General features: G+C 53.7%; 1 protein-coding gene across 7 annotated transcripts in view; it reads left to right on the forward strand.

Moving 5' to 3' along the window:
- NCK2 (NCK adaptor protein 2) overlaps positions 1–14,038 on the forward strand; it is a 136,239-nt gene that overhangs the window by 103,805 nt on the left and 18,396 nt on the right. The window lies entirely within an intron of this gene.

The following is a 14,038-nucleotide window of genomic DNA, read 5'->3' on the forward strand; positions in this document are numbered from 1 at the left end:
TAATTGTGTATCGGTGTTAACGTCCCGGTTTTGTGTCGAGGATGCCCCTTGTGTGTGGAGATGACACCAAGTGTTGAGGTGATAGGACAGGGCGCTGGCAGCCTACTCTCAGATAGTTCAGGGAAAATAACGTCCTTTGTGCTGTTCTTACAACTTATCTGTAAGTTGAACAAACGGGCAGACGTAGAGCGGTTTGGGGACTACCCCAGGCCATGACGCTGGATCATAGCAGGGGAGAGGTTGTACCTCGGGCTTCCTGTTCTATCCGGGCATCTGCGGTGCCTCAGGGCCTTACAGTCGTCATCGGTCTTTCAGAGACCAGAGGATCGCCTAGGACCCGCTGAGATTGGACCTAACACACGAGGTTGCCGCCGATTCTTCCTCAGAACGGTTCCCCAGGACTTGGTTCAGAACTTTCCGTAATCATCCAGCAGCTTCCCGCCGTATCACTGGCAGGCAGGTGAGGGAACACCGCTTCCTGCCGGAGCGGCCCAGGCTGCTCTGTACCAGTTCAATGTAGGCATTTTTGTTACGACAGAGATGGGGCGAGAGGTGGGCTCCAGCCTCCGTGACGGTGAGGCCGTGGGGGGATTTTCCTTCCGGCACTGCAGGACTGTGGGTCTTTGCTGTGATCAGAAGCGTTCTCGGTAGGGCTGAAGCAGGGCAGGCGATCTGTCCAGATGAGCCACGGGTGATGGATGCTGTAGTCGCTGGTTGTCACAGGCTGAGTTGGAGTCGTCCCTCCCTCGCTCTGTCCCTTGGAAATGCTTCTAAGCCACCTGGTTCCCCGCTGAGTGACTTTCGGGAACAATAACCGAAGGCTTTGAAACAGGGATGCAGACGTGGTGTCGGAATCGGCTCCGTGTCACAGGGTGTGTGTGTGCATCAGACGGGGGAGGCCGGCTGGACGTTCTTTCATCTGGTGGGTAGAGTTCAGCCCCCGACTCTCTGGCGCCTGTGATGTAACTGGAAGAGTAACCGTGGCCCGGATGCGCGGGGGTCATTAGGACAGTGGCGCTGCCCCTCCTGGCCCACCAGAAACGGCTGGATGAGGCCGCTCGAGCCTCTCTTATCCTTGTGGAAGCAGCATACACAGGAGGGTGAGGCTGAGGTCTTTTCAGATCCAGGCTCAGCACACGCCCACACGCCGGTTGAGCGATTTGGGGCGAGCCGTGGAAGCCGCAAAGCCTCAGCTGCGGTATCTCTAGGGCGGGATAAGGGACCACTTGTCTTATCAGATGGTTGAGACTGAACTCCTTCACGCGAAGGATGCTCGGGGCTGGTCTTCGGTGGAGGGAGAGGCAGAGGCTGGGAGCGGGGGGGCGTGTGGGAGGACAGTAAGTGAGCCGGTGGCACTGAGGGCCCTGGGTGACCCACACTGGGGAGGCCCCCATCATTAGGCCTGATGCTTCTGCAAAGGGGAGCCCCAGCGGTTGTCCTGTGGTGGACGGGGTGGTGGCCGTCGGGGTGTATGGCAGGCATCTTGATTCTGGTCCTCGGGGTGGGAGTGGCGGTGCCAGTGTGTCAGCAGGAGGCTGGGGACGAGACCTCAGGGTGGCCCGGGGGGATGTCACCAGCCCTGGGCTTCACGGGAAGGCCCAGAACTCTGTGCCAACCGGGTGTGAAGCAGCAGGTGAGTCACAGGTGACTCAAGGGTTTGCAGCCTGAATGAACAACCGGCAGAAAGACCAGAGGGTTAGGGAAGTAGGAGGAGAACCTGGGCCGTGATGACGAGACGCGCTGGAGTTGATGGCGGGCCCTTCGGTGGGAATATTTCACGCTTCAGGCATGAGTCTCAACTTCAGGAGACAAAATTCAGATTTTTGCTGTCACATACGGGCTGCGCTGACGGGAAACTTAGTTTTTGACCAGTATAAACAGTTCTGTCTCAGCCTGCAGGGGAGCCCTGGCGTTTGAGGCATTTCGCGAGGTTCCTCCACCAAGCTTCCGCTCCGCTGTGGTCTCGGGGGCCTCCGTCTACTTTCTACAGCTGCCCCCAAGCCCTCCCCTGGGAGGGTGGCCCTGTGACAGCCGGTGCCTGGGACCCGCGGGCTCCATAACCACCATCCCCGCGCTCCCGACACCCATGTCACGCCCGAAGCCAAAAGGAAAGCTTAATGCAGCAGCAAAATTCAACCCGAGACCCGGAACTGATGTCGTGTGCGTTTTCCAGTGTGTAGGCAGTGATAACGATTTCTGTGTGCCTCTCTGGTGCTACCTACCTGTACACCTTTTTGGTTAATCTTCCCAGTAACCCTCAGAGGAATATACTAACATCCTTATATCTCACGTGAAAAAAATGAGACTCGGAGGTTAAGGACTGTGTGTGCCCAAGAACACGCAGTAAGTGATGGGTTGAAATTCAGAGCAGGTCTGCCCGACTCCTCAAGCTCTGCTATTGTTGGTCAGCCTCGGGGGTTGGGGATTCAGATTGCGGGGAGCCCTGGGGGGCGAGGGGAATGCCACCTGCTTGGCATCGGTATTGGTGCGTCCAGTCGCTCCCTGGTCCCGCCTGCACGGCTGGGTTGGTTTTCTCCCACCCTTGCTGCAGCCCCTGGGACTCGAGGGGACCAGCTAGACTTCATAAGCATCGTTTCCTCCCGGCCCTGGGGGTTCACTTATCAATAACCGCCTGGTTCCGTCACACTGAGGGGAGCGGGAGCCTTTAATTAAAATGATTCGGAAGCTGAGTGTCCCAGGAACTCACCTGCTTTTCCCCCAGATCGATTCTTATCTCGGCAGCAGGCGTGTTCCGGGGGTCTGCGCGCGTGAGATTTCAGCCGTCTTTGCCACTCACAGGCTCTTTGTGTGACACGGGTTTCTGCACTCAGGTAGTCCTCAGAATTGTCCTCCCTGAAATGCCTGTCTTTTATAAAACTATTCATTGAAGACTAGCATACTTATTAAAAAAAAAAAAGAAAATTGGAAAATAGAAAAAAACAAAAATCACCTGTGACCTTATCGCCCAGAAATAATCACTGTTGGCGTTTGCCTCTGTTTGCTAAGTATCTCTACACACGTAGAATCAAAATCGGGTTGCAAAGGTGACTTCTTCGCATCAATCCCACTGTCGCCAGGCCGTCAGTCCTGAAACGTCTACCCGTTCGCGGAAGCCTGGTCGCGACACGTGCTGGAAAGGACCTTTGCCGAGTGAGTTTGGTCCATGCCTCCCGGTTCCTTAGTGGTCAGGGTGCTCTGTATAAAACCGAAGAGGGGAAGCTGATTCTTTATAGTGCATTTGTCTTAGAAGTAGTTTGGCTTCCTAGGTTGAATGTCCATAAAGAATAAGAATATTGCCGTTAGTCTTTTTACATGTCACTTAGACATACTTCCTAAACTCAGTCCCCTTCTAAGGAATCAGTACAAAAAGTACAAAGTACATTTTTCTCACTTAAAGTGCAGAGCCAGACCACGCCCCATGAAAAGTTTGTGTGTAACATGCGAAGAAGATTGACAGATCTCAGTTTGATTTTAAAGGTCCAGCTTCTCCAAACTATCATCTCTTCCCCGTATTAAAGCAGGGACTCTGGGTTTTCAGAGCTGCATTTAACACTTGAGGTTGACCTTTTCGGTCTCTGTTGTAGAATCTACCATTGTACGAAGCCGAATTAGGTGTTATGTGGCATAACTTAGAACTCCTTAGAATTCTGTCTTGCGAGATCGTTCATGGTACAAATGACCCGCCAGATGTAATGCCCACAGACTGTGGAAACGTCTACAGCGATTGTGGTGCCAGCGCCCAAAATAAACTTGGATTTGTTTGCATATATCGTAAGTGTCCAAGTATTTAGAACAAGAAACGTAAAACAACTCACAACGGATTAGTGGGAGGGTAATTAGAGAGAAAATAGAGACAGATTGTTCAAAAGAATGCTAATGGGAGAAGAGCCAGGAGAGGGGATGGGGAAGGAGGAGGGGTCTACGCTTGGGAGACAGAGGAGAAGCAGGTGTGCGGTGACACGGGGTCTGGAAGCCAGATGCGTCGGCCCCCGGGCCCCTCGAGCCCTGAGGAAGGACAAGGACACCATGTAAAGCATTTCCCAGTTTCTTTCCCAGCAACTGGCACCTGGGTTGCTTCTTATTAAAATGACCGTTTTTCTAAAGAACATCGATACCAGCCTTTCTTGACTCAAAGTTACTCAAGTGGGAGCCTTCGGTTTTAGAATAGAGAAAACGTGGGCTACAGACGCTGAGAATTAAGTAAAATCTTCTCTCCGTGTTTCCAACTGCGCTTCCCCATATGGCCCGCACCCAGTTTCAGATCTCGTCCATATGTCTCGAACGTTCCTCTTGCCTGTTGCACGCTCGTGTCTGTCGCCGGGGCCGGTGTGGGGTGCAGGGGGGTTTGTTCAGGACGGGTGCCGTGGTGCTGACTGCAGAGCCTCTGGGGCTGCTGGAAGGCCAAGCAGACGCCTCCTGCCCCGAGCCCCGCGCCCTGCAGCCACCGCTGCTCTCTGCACTGGCGAGCACCTGCTCACATCACGTTGTCCACAGGCCGCTCCCCTGATCAGCCCCTGCAGCCTGCCGTCCCTCTCCCTCAACTCTTAACTTCCTTTCTCTGCTTCCAAACTCACAGATTCTGTGAGCATCCAGATTGTGCCCCGTGGTTCTCCCGGCTGGGAAGCCACCTGGAGGGCAGCTCTTGGTGAGTTTCCGGGCTGGGGGGTCTCCCAGAAGCCAGCCATCCTGGGGTGGCTGTTTGCAGGGAACCTCCATTGATTTTATAGTTTTGGCTTTTTTCAGGGAGCAAAGCAGTTGAATGTCTAACTTGGAAAAGTTACAAGCGGGTGTTCATCGTGGAGCGTGAATTGGTAGTGAAAGGTTTGGGGTCCTTAGGCACTGACCTAAAGTGACCGGTCCTGCAGTATTTAGCCCAACATGCTCAGCCAGACACCGGTGACAGGAGCTGGCTGTAAGATCCAAAAGGGCCACTTACGGTTCTCCTGTGGTTGTTTCCGTGTAGCCTAGTATGTACGGTTAAGTTTAAAAAGTGAAGTTCATTCGACACTTTGGGCTCTCTGTGTAGAATTCTTGAATCCTGGAAAGGGCTCTGGAGATAACCTGGTCCGCAGCTTTCCTATGAAAATGAGGCACGTTGAGTTACTTGTCCAAGGTGACAAGGTGCTTCACAGCAGAGCCAGGAGCAGGCCTTGGGCCCAGGCAGGGCACTGCCACAAAAGCCAGCCGGGAACGAGGGCCTGGGGCCGAGCCCAGCCACGTCAGGACCCCTCCCTGGAGCCGGCGGGGGCCTGGCCTCTTAGTAACCAGAGTTCGCCTTGTCCAGAGCAGCGTGTGGTCCCGGAAGCCCTTCTGTCCAGCCTTGGAAGATGGCGTGTCCCTTGCACTTCCTAACTGAAGGCCAGCTTTGCACCGAGGAACGTCCTCTCCTGAGATGCTTCAGAGGGGCCCTCGTGTCTTAGCTGCTCCTGAACCAGAGAGCAGGACTGAGGCCAGGCCGTCCCGCAGGAGCATTTGAGGGAGAAAACAGACAGGTGCACACCTCCGTGGAGAAAGCATCACCTGTTCTTTTCTCCACCGGACCTTGGCCCTCAACCAGAGAGGAGCGATAATAGCAGTAAAAGCACCAGGCCCACAGTCGCGCGGCTCCTGCCGTGTACGGGACGCTGCGTTTGGTCCCTTCCTCAGGCTTTGGAGCCTCACAGCCGCCCCGCCAGTGCCACTGGCGTCCCCGTGTCACGGCTGCAGGAACAGGAGAAGAGAGTGCAGACCTGCCAAGGCCACAAGCCAGTGGGGCAGGAGCCGGGCCTGGAGCGGGGTCAGAACTGGGGTCCCCCACCAGTGTGTCGTCCCTTTACTTGCTCGCTCTCTTTTTCTGTTACCATATTTCATCTTGCTGAGCAGGCGTGGGCTCAAAAAGTTGCGCTTGTGAGCTTCTGCCAGGGGCTGACACTGCGCGGTGCTTCAGAAGGTCACGTTGAGTCCTCGCGCGTGCGCGGCCCACTCCCACCCCCGTCCTGCACATTCAGAGGCGCTCGTGCTGTTGCAGCAGGTATGTGTGTTGAGGGGTACTGAATATGTATTTTTAATTACAATCTCTAATTAACAATTTTTTAAAAAATTCTTTTGACTCGCATCCGTGCTACCGTTTGGCTTTCGCATTTGGTTGACCATATCCTGTGCTTCTAAACCACTTTTTTTCAGGCTTTACACGTTCAGTCGTGTTATTCGCCTGCCTGCTCACGAGGGAACAGGCTCTCTCAGGGGCAGGGATGGAAATTCCGGTTCTGGGCCCTGGACCCGTGGACCTGTGCGATGGTAGCCTTTGCCCCCAACGCATCTCCGTCTTGTGCTGGCTGCTGGCACATCCGCCCGCTGGAAAGGGGACCATCTGGGCACGTGGATGGTGAATGGCTCCTTTGTCCCTCGGCCAGCTGGCGGCCCGACGCGGGCCGTGTGGATCTGCCACAGGGGTGGCAGCTCCCATCCATCTCATGAAGGCTCCTTCCTCCCCCTGCCCCGTCCTGGACCAGCCCTCCCTGAACTTGGGGGTTCCATACGGCCCGTAAGGGCACGTTTCATCGTAGGGTGAGGGGTACGCACCTAAGGTACGCGTGCCTAGGAATAAAGAAGTAACCCCCTGGGTTCGTGGCAGTATCACGGGGGGAGCATGGAGCCCCCGGTGTTTCCCACGGGCCATGCAGCAGACTGACTCCGCTTTAGGAAAGGACAGTGGTTTTCACCTTCGAAAGCTCGATTTAAGCTGCTAGTGGGAGAAAGGCTCCTGGCCCGACTTTATCCTCAGCCCTTCACCTCCCTGGGGTCTGCCACATCCCACCCGTCAGGAGAAAGTGTTCCCCGCTCTTGCTGTCAGGACCTTACAGGGCAAGCGTCTGCTTTGCTGCTGCTGACGTGGCAGCGGCAGCCGCAGGGCTGCGGTTTCCTGCGGGTGAAATGGGTCCCTGGGACCAGCTGGACAGTACCAGACGTCTCAGACCTGGGCATGAGAGCCATCACCCCGGCTGCTCCAGGTGGCGCCTGCCCTCCTGTCACTCACCCAGAGGTGTGACCGCGGTGCGACCCCGCTTGGACGTGCAAGCCCAGGGAGGACGAAGCTGGACGCCCAGGGCTGCATTTAGTCCTCCGTCTTGGACGCGGCTGGGAAGTGGGGTGTCCTCCTCTTCGAGTGGACCCGGTCCCTGTCAGTGAGGCAGGCGCGGTGCCAGGTGTGGTATCTTCCACCAGTGATGCGGGGACGAGGGTGAGATGGACCAGCTCTGTGCCCTGCCCGCCACAGTTGTTCTGCCTCCGCCGGGCGCGTCTCTGCCCCCCCTCCCCTCCCCGTCCCCTCCCCGGACCCCTGCCCAGTCGCCCCCCACCCCCGTTCTCCACACACTCTGCATCCTCCCCAGGCTCGCACGTCCAGCAGGTAGCAGCGGTTGCACCTCTGAGTGACAGGAGGGGCAGGTGCCACCTGGGGCAGCCACTCCCCAGTCCGCTTGGCCTGAGCCCCGGCTGGGTCTGAGATGCCCTGCACTGACCAGCCCGTCGCTCTCCGGGCTGCCCTGGGGGGTTCCTCCGAGACCCACCTCGGGTGGGGCCGGTGGCCCTGGGTCCCCGTGCAGAGCAGAGCAGAGCAGAAGTCGAGGTCGGGGGGCTTCGGTCGGTTAGGCCTAACGTCCATGCCTCCCAGAATCACAGACCTCGAGTGTGGGCTCTTGGGGTAAATATTCAACCCCAGGCTGCTCTGGGATTAGGAAGCACAGCCTGTGTCTGCTCACCCCCGCGCACAAGCCTGGGGGCTCCCCAACTTTTGCTCTGTTTTCTGCGGGGTACTCACCCAAGCATACCTGTTTTCTCAGGGGGGCTCACCAGTTTGGCCTATTTCAGGAGGTCAGGTGGAAGCAGGGGAACGAGAGTGGGGAAGGGTCATTTTATTTTTTCCAGAGCCCTTAATCGAAGTGACAGAAATCATCTCAAAAGTAGCTAAAGAAAAACAACAGGAAGAAGAGGAGAATTTAAAGAGAGATTAGCTCACATCATTGGGAAGTGTGGTTGGATTCCCGGGCTCAACTCATGTCATCCAGGTTCTGTCTCTGTGTCTCTGGGCCTCTTCTTCACACAGGCGCCTACAGGTGTGACTGACTCTTGAGAGCCGGTTCCCTCCACCCAGACTGCAGGGGGAGTTCTGATCCGAGCCCTGGGGATGGGCCCTGCTGAGACCGCGAGAAGAGAGGAGCTCTGTTGAATAGAGATGGCGTAGAAGGTGTGGAACAGATTAAAGCAAGAGAGAACTACTGCATTAATGCTAAATGGTGGCCCTTCCGAAAATCCTTAAGTTTAGTAAATGTGAGGTTTTTCCTTTATTCAGATACTCGACTGTGAATCCTGGCACTAGACATTCTCTGAGTAGTGGAAGCTAGTCTGAAAAACTAGATACAAACTAAATGAACATATAGGACCATGAATAGCTATTAGGAGCCAAACATTTAAATATGTCCTCTTATGTGAAAAGTTATTTCAGCTACTTTGTACCTGAACCAATCTTGTCAGACCTCCTTAGCATTTAGTGACAAAAAGCTTCTGTATTAATAATTTCAGTTGACATTCCTAACCCCTGATGGGGAAAAAGCCCCACAAATTAGTAACCTCTATGCTTAACTTAGTATAAATGACATTTTAAGTGCAAGGAAATTTTCTACTTGCATCTGGTTTATGTCACAAATCTGATTAGTAGCAAAAAATAAAATGGCTTTGCCATAGAGCTCCTGAAACTCAGGTGTGCTGTGCCTACATGTATGGGCTGGAATACTTGTATGAACTGTCAAATTTGTTTGGCATTTTATCTTAAATCTCCAGAATTCCAGCTGGAAGATGACAGAACATATTTTAAAGTCGTCTGCTATAACATCCCTTTATCTTTTTTGTTTTTTTTGCGGTACGCGGGCCTCTCACTTCTGTGGCCTCTCCCGTTGCGGAGCTCAGGCTCCAGACGTGCAGGCTCAGCGGCCATGGCTCACGGGCCCAGCCGCTCCGCGGCATGGGGGATCCTCCCGGACCGGGGCACGAACCCGCGTCCCCTGCATCGGCAGGCGGACTCCCAACCGCTGCGCCACCAGGGAAGCCCTTGCTTTTTTTTTAAGTAGTGATTTCCATTCCTTCTTCATTCTTTCCTCGTGGAAGTTACGGCAGTTTATACATTACTGAACGAGCTCAGAGAAAGTCATAACTTTGCGGGAAGTAAGTTACTCAGCATCGCCGAATGCAGCGTGCTGGCCGTAGGAAAGGTTTCCTAGTGGCCACGCTCTACATATTCTCATCATGATGTGATGGGCCCAGTATGGGCCGCATCAACACCTGCAACAAAACGTCCAAACACCACATTCTGTGCGGTGGAGGATTTTACGGTGAACTTGACAACTAAAAGAGACGCACGCCATTTGAATTCGTCCTAGACCTTGTGAAAACATGTTAGTGCTCTCCGGGCCTCGGTCCGTCCATCGTGGCCTGGCCGGAGCTGCCCGGGTGTCCCGCACCACGTGGTCGGTACCCGAGGCCAGGGTGTGGTGAGGAATGTGGCCAGCTGCTCTGGGAGGTGCTTCTGTCTGCGGCCCAGGCTGCCCCGGAATCCGTGCTCTGGCCCTGGGGAGCAGGCCTTGGAAAGGGCCAGGAAGAGCGTTCTCCCAAATGTGGCCCAGAGAGGGGGCGAGCAGAAGCCCTGGTTAGCGAGGGCACCTGGTGGGCCAGGTCCTGGTTAGTTACTGTTCAGTAGGTGAAGATGGGCTGGGACTTGGCAGAAGGGGTGTGAGGCTCTTGCCTCTCCTGGCGGGAAAAATGTGAAATCATAGAAGGAAATTAATCACATTATCCTTGTTAAAATCACAACACACATTGGAGTCAGGTTGTGTTTTTGATACAACTGGAAGAAGGAGGTGGTCTGACTTGAATGAAGAAAAAGAAAGCAGAAGATGTGGGGAAATACGCAGGCAGAGAAAGTGGGGAGCAGGGGAGTTCCCACACTGCCTCCTTCCCTAAAAGATAACGGATTTGCCTTTGAATTAGAGCCTGGACGCCAAGGCCGTCCAGAGCTTGGAGCTTACACACGGGTCTCTGTCCCCTCTGACCTGGCATCTCGTAGCTGGCACGCGGCGGCAGTCACGTGGCCTCGGGTGAGGTCCAGGCAGGGGGAGATGACGGGGTCCTGAAGCTCCAGAGCCTGCTCGTCCGACGTCCTTGTGATCCCGGCCGCCTGACTCTCCGGAGCCGTTCACCTGGTTGTCCTCATTCAGAAAGGCCGCCCTGGCTGCTGGTGGGTGGGTCCCCTTCCCTCTGACGCCTTTCTCCTCCCTCCTGCTGTTCCCCGGGGCCCCCAGCCCTTCGGCCCCATCCACCCGGGCTCTGGCCTCGGGCAGAATCAGGGTCAGGGAAGAACTGGGGAAGAAGAAGAAATGGAGAGCCTTTGTCAACAACCCAGGACTTGGTTCTGTTTACACATTTCCACCCGACGCCCCCTCCAGCCTGCCCCAGCTGTCCCCAGACTTGTCCCGGGGCCCCGGCCTGTCGCTCCTGATGCATTTCTCATCCCAAACCTTCTTTCCCTAACCTCAGCCCCACTTCCACCCGGACACACAGGGCCCAGTTCATTCCCTAGAATCAGAGGAAGTGTTCATCACAGTTTGGGAGGGTGCGTGAGGGGATCTTGAAACCCCGTTTCAGAGCCCTGAATGCATCTGCCCATGGAAATCATGACACAGGTAACGAGCATCTCCCGTCACGCTTCACGCTAGCCTCTGGCGGAACTGTGCTTCTGATGACTCTGGATTAAATAGGCTTTCATTGGATCATGGTCTGTCTGTGCCACTCCACTGGCTGCGTGTGTTGGGCCAGTTCCCTGGTCTCGTTCAGCCCCGGTTTCCCCACCTGCAGAAATGGGGGGAGCCGGGTCTGTCACAGGACCGTCGTGAGGTTCAGATCACGTAGATGTCAGTGCGGCCGGGCTCCTCCCTTCCCGCCCCTGACACACACCTGCCTCCTGCATTTCACTGCGCCAGCCGCCACGTATCTCTGCTCCCATAAGATAATGTTTCCTAGGTGCCAAACGCCTGACGGGCAAAGTTTCTGTTTGGGTGGCCGTCTGGCACGTAGGGTCACGGCCAAGAGTGTTCAGAGAGGACTTAGACCCTCTCCTGGTAAAACATCTGAGAAAGAAGAAATTCAACACCCAGCTCAACACCAGTTAGGAAGAGTAATAATTGTCATTCATAAAGCACGTTCTGTGCTTTATATGTGTGATCTGAACTCAGGTACCTGTTTTAGGGTGATTTGTCCACCCTCAAAATTCATATGTTGATGTCCCATTCCCCAGAATCTCAAAGTGTGGCTGTATTTGTATAGGGCCTTTAAACAGGTAATTAAGTTTAAATGAGGTTTCTTAGGGTGGCCCTAATTCAGCATGACTGGTGTCCTGTAAGGAGAGGAAATTAGGACACAGAATGCAGACTCAGTGAGAAGGCAGCCGTCTGTAAGCCAGGGAGAGAGGCCTCCGAAGGAACCAGCCCTGTTGACCCTTCATCTGTGACTTCCAGCCCCCAGAACCATGAGAAAACACGTTTCTGTTGTCGAAGCCCCCCAGTCTGTTACGGCCCCCCTCGCAGACTGATCCAGTGCCATCATCCACATTTTAGGGTAAGAAAACTAAGACCAGAGAGACTCAGCAACTTGCCCAAGAGCACACAGCTAATTAGTGGCTGACTCGGGATCCCTGCTGGGGCTGTGCGCTCAGTCATTCTGCTGTGCTACCCCCAAGACCCCAGCCCAGAGTTGCCTCAAAGACTGTTTAGGTCATGTTAGAGCAAAACAGGTTCATTTTCCAGGGCTGTTTGTATGTAGAAAGTTCCAGTCTTGATAGAGACATATAAGCTTCTCTTATGGGCAGGGAGTGTGCCTGTCTTACCTCACTCTCCCCAGAGTCTAGGAAGGCTCCTGGAAGGAGCTCAAGGCTGAAGTAATTAAATCATTTTGTGTTTGAAAAAAAGCAGACAAAGCAGTGTGTTCATTCAGCGGTATGACTGACTTACGTAAGTGTCTCTTCCACGGCGTATTCCGAGGCGTAAGGTCTGCCGTTGTCTTTTCTGTTGATCTTGACACCTTTCCGCCTTTTTTTATATATATTTTAATTTTATTGGATTATAGTTGACTTGCGATGTTGTGTTAGTTTCAGGTGTACAGCAAAGTGATTCGGTTATACATATACATATGTTTCGTTCTTAGATTCTTTTCTCATATAGGTTATTCCAGAGTATTGGGTAGAGTTCCCTGTGCTCTACAGTAGGTCCCTGTTGGTTATCTATCTTACATGTGGTAGTGTGCAGTGATACCTTTACGTCTTGATGAGTATTCTAAAAGCTGCTCTTCCCTGGCTCTTCAAGTAGGCTTCCTCGCTCACAAATTTGGAAAGGTCTCCTAGAGAGTTATTTTTAAATGTTATTTCTTGAAATCTTTGTTACCCATAAAGATGGCACTCTGCCTGGCCATTCCCGCTCCGCATGCCGACTGCCCCGGGAGGTTTGAAGGCCTTCGTGCCCGAGACTTCCGGGTGGAAGTTTACTTCCATGAACTGTCCCGTGTGCCTCTGGATTAGGACGCCATTGAATCATCACGATGCCGTGTCATTGCAGAGTTGAGCTCACCTAGCTTTGAAATCAAAGGTTGAGAGGTTCATGTTTTCAGGTGTAAAGCAAATGAACTCTTACATGGAAATCTAAATGTTTAACTTGGTCCGGTGTCCCGGCTTACTCTTTATTTCCCGTGCACTTGAGTAAGACGCTGAAGAACAAAAAGAAACAGCAGAAGCCATTAGCTTAAAGAATTGGTGTCTCGGAGCCTCCCTGGTGGTGCAGTGGTTAAGAATCCGCCTGCCAATGCAGGGGAGGCGGGTTCGAGCCTTGGTCTGGGAAGATCCCACATGCCGCGGAGCAACTAAACCCGTGCGCCACAATTACTGAGCCTGCGCCCTAGAGCCCGCGAGCCACAACTACTGAGCCCACATGCTACAACTGCTGAAGCCCAGGAACTCTAGGGCCCGTGTTCCGCAACAAGAGAAGCCACCGCAATGAGAAGCCCGCGCACCGCAACGAAGAGTAGCCCCCGCTCGCCACAACTAGAGAAAGCCCGCGCGCAGCAACGAAGACCCAACGCAGCCAAAAATATATAAATAAAATAAATATATTAAAAAAAAAAAAAAAGAATTGGTGCTTCCACTTGAAGATCCAAGTGAGTGAGCACTTATCACGAGTGTGCTGTCACGTCACACTCCTTGCCCTGCTTGTGGCACTGAGCGGAGCACGTGTCCCGGGGCAGAGAACGCAGCCGAGGCGGGTCTGCTCTGGAAGCCAGCGCCCAACTCTCCGTGGTCGGAGACGATTGTGATGTCTCCTTTCATTCCTCTGACCACCCCAGCTGGCAGGGGAGTAGGAGCAAAGGTAATTCTCAGGACCAAGCTGTCTCTACCGCAGGGAATTAAGGGAGAAGGAGGTACAAGCTACCCATAAAAGCGCTTTGGTGTCCTTTCAGGAGAAAAACGTTTGCCAGTGGCCACAGTTTCCATGCCACGAAAACCTCCTCCCTGACTTAGCTGGGAGACGTGGCGGGTGAGCGGCATGGCAGGCCCCCCCAGTCCAGGTCCACGTCCGCATCTCTGGGGCCGACGTGCCCTCCTCCCCTCGGCTCACTTTCTACAAGGTTCCGGAATTCCGTGCATTTTAACCAGGTTAAAGCATTTTTACCTTAGGGCTTTTCCAGCTGTGTTCCTCAAGCACAGGAAGGGATAATTTTCACATTATAGCTCAGCACTGACTCACATATGTGACTGAAGCAGCAATTCTATGTTTGATGCACTCTGAGATTTTCTATCTTGTTCCCTCTTAAAAAGAAGACAGCACATACATACAGGCTGGTCACAACCCCGTTAAACCAATTTTCTGATCCATTAGTGGTTTTTCAATCAGAATGTGAAAAATTCTGCCGCAGATTTAATGTATCGGCTATTTTTTTTCTTCTAATTCACTCATCACAACTGGTG

Source organism: Phocoena sinus, chromosome 13 (assembly GCF_008692025.1).
Source record: "Phocoena sinus isolate mPhoSin1 chromosome 13, mPhoSin1.pri, whole genome shotgun sequence".
Classification (NCBI taxonomy): domain Eukaryota; kingdom Metazoa; phylum Chordata; class Mammalia; order Artiodactyla; family Phocoenidae; genus Phocoena; species Phocoena sinus.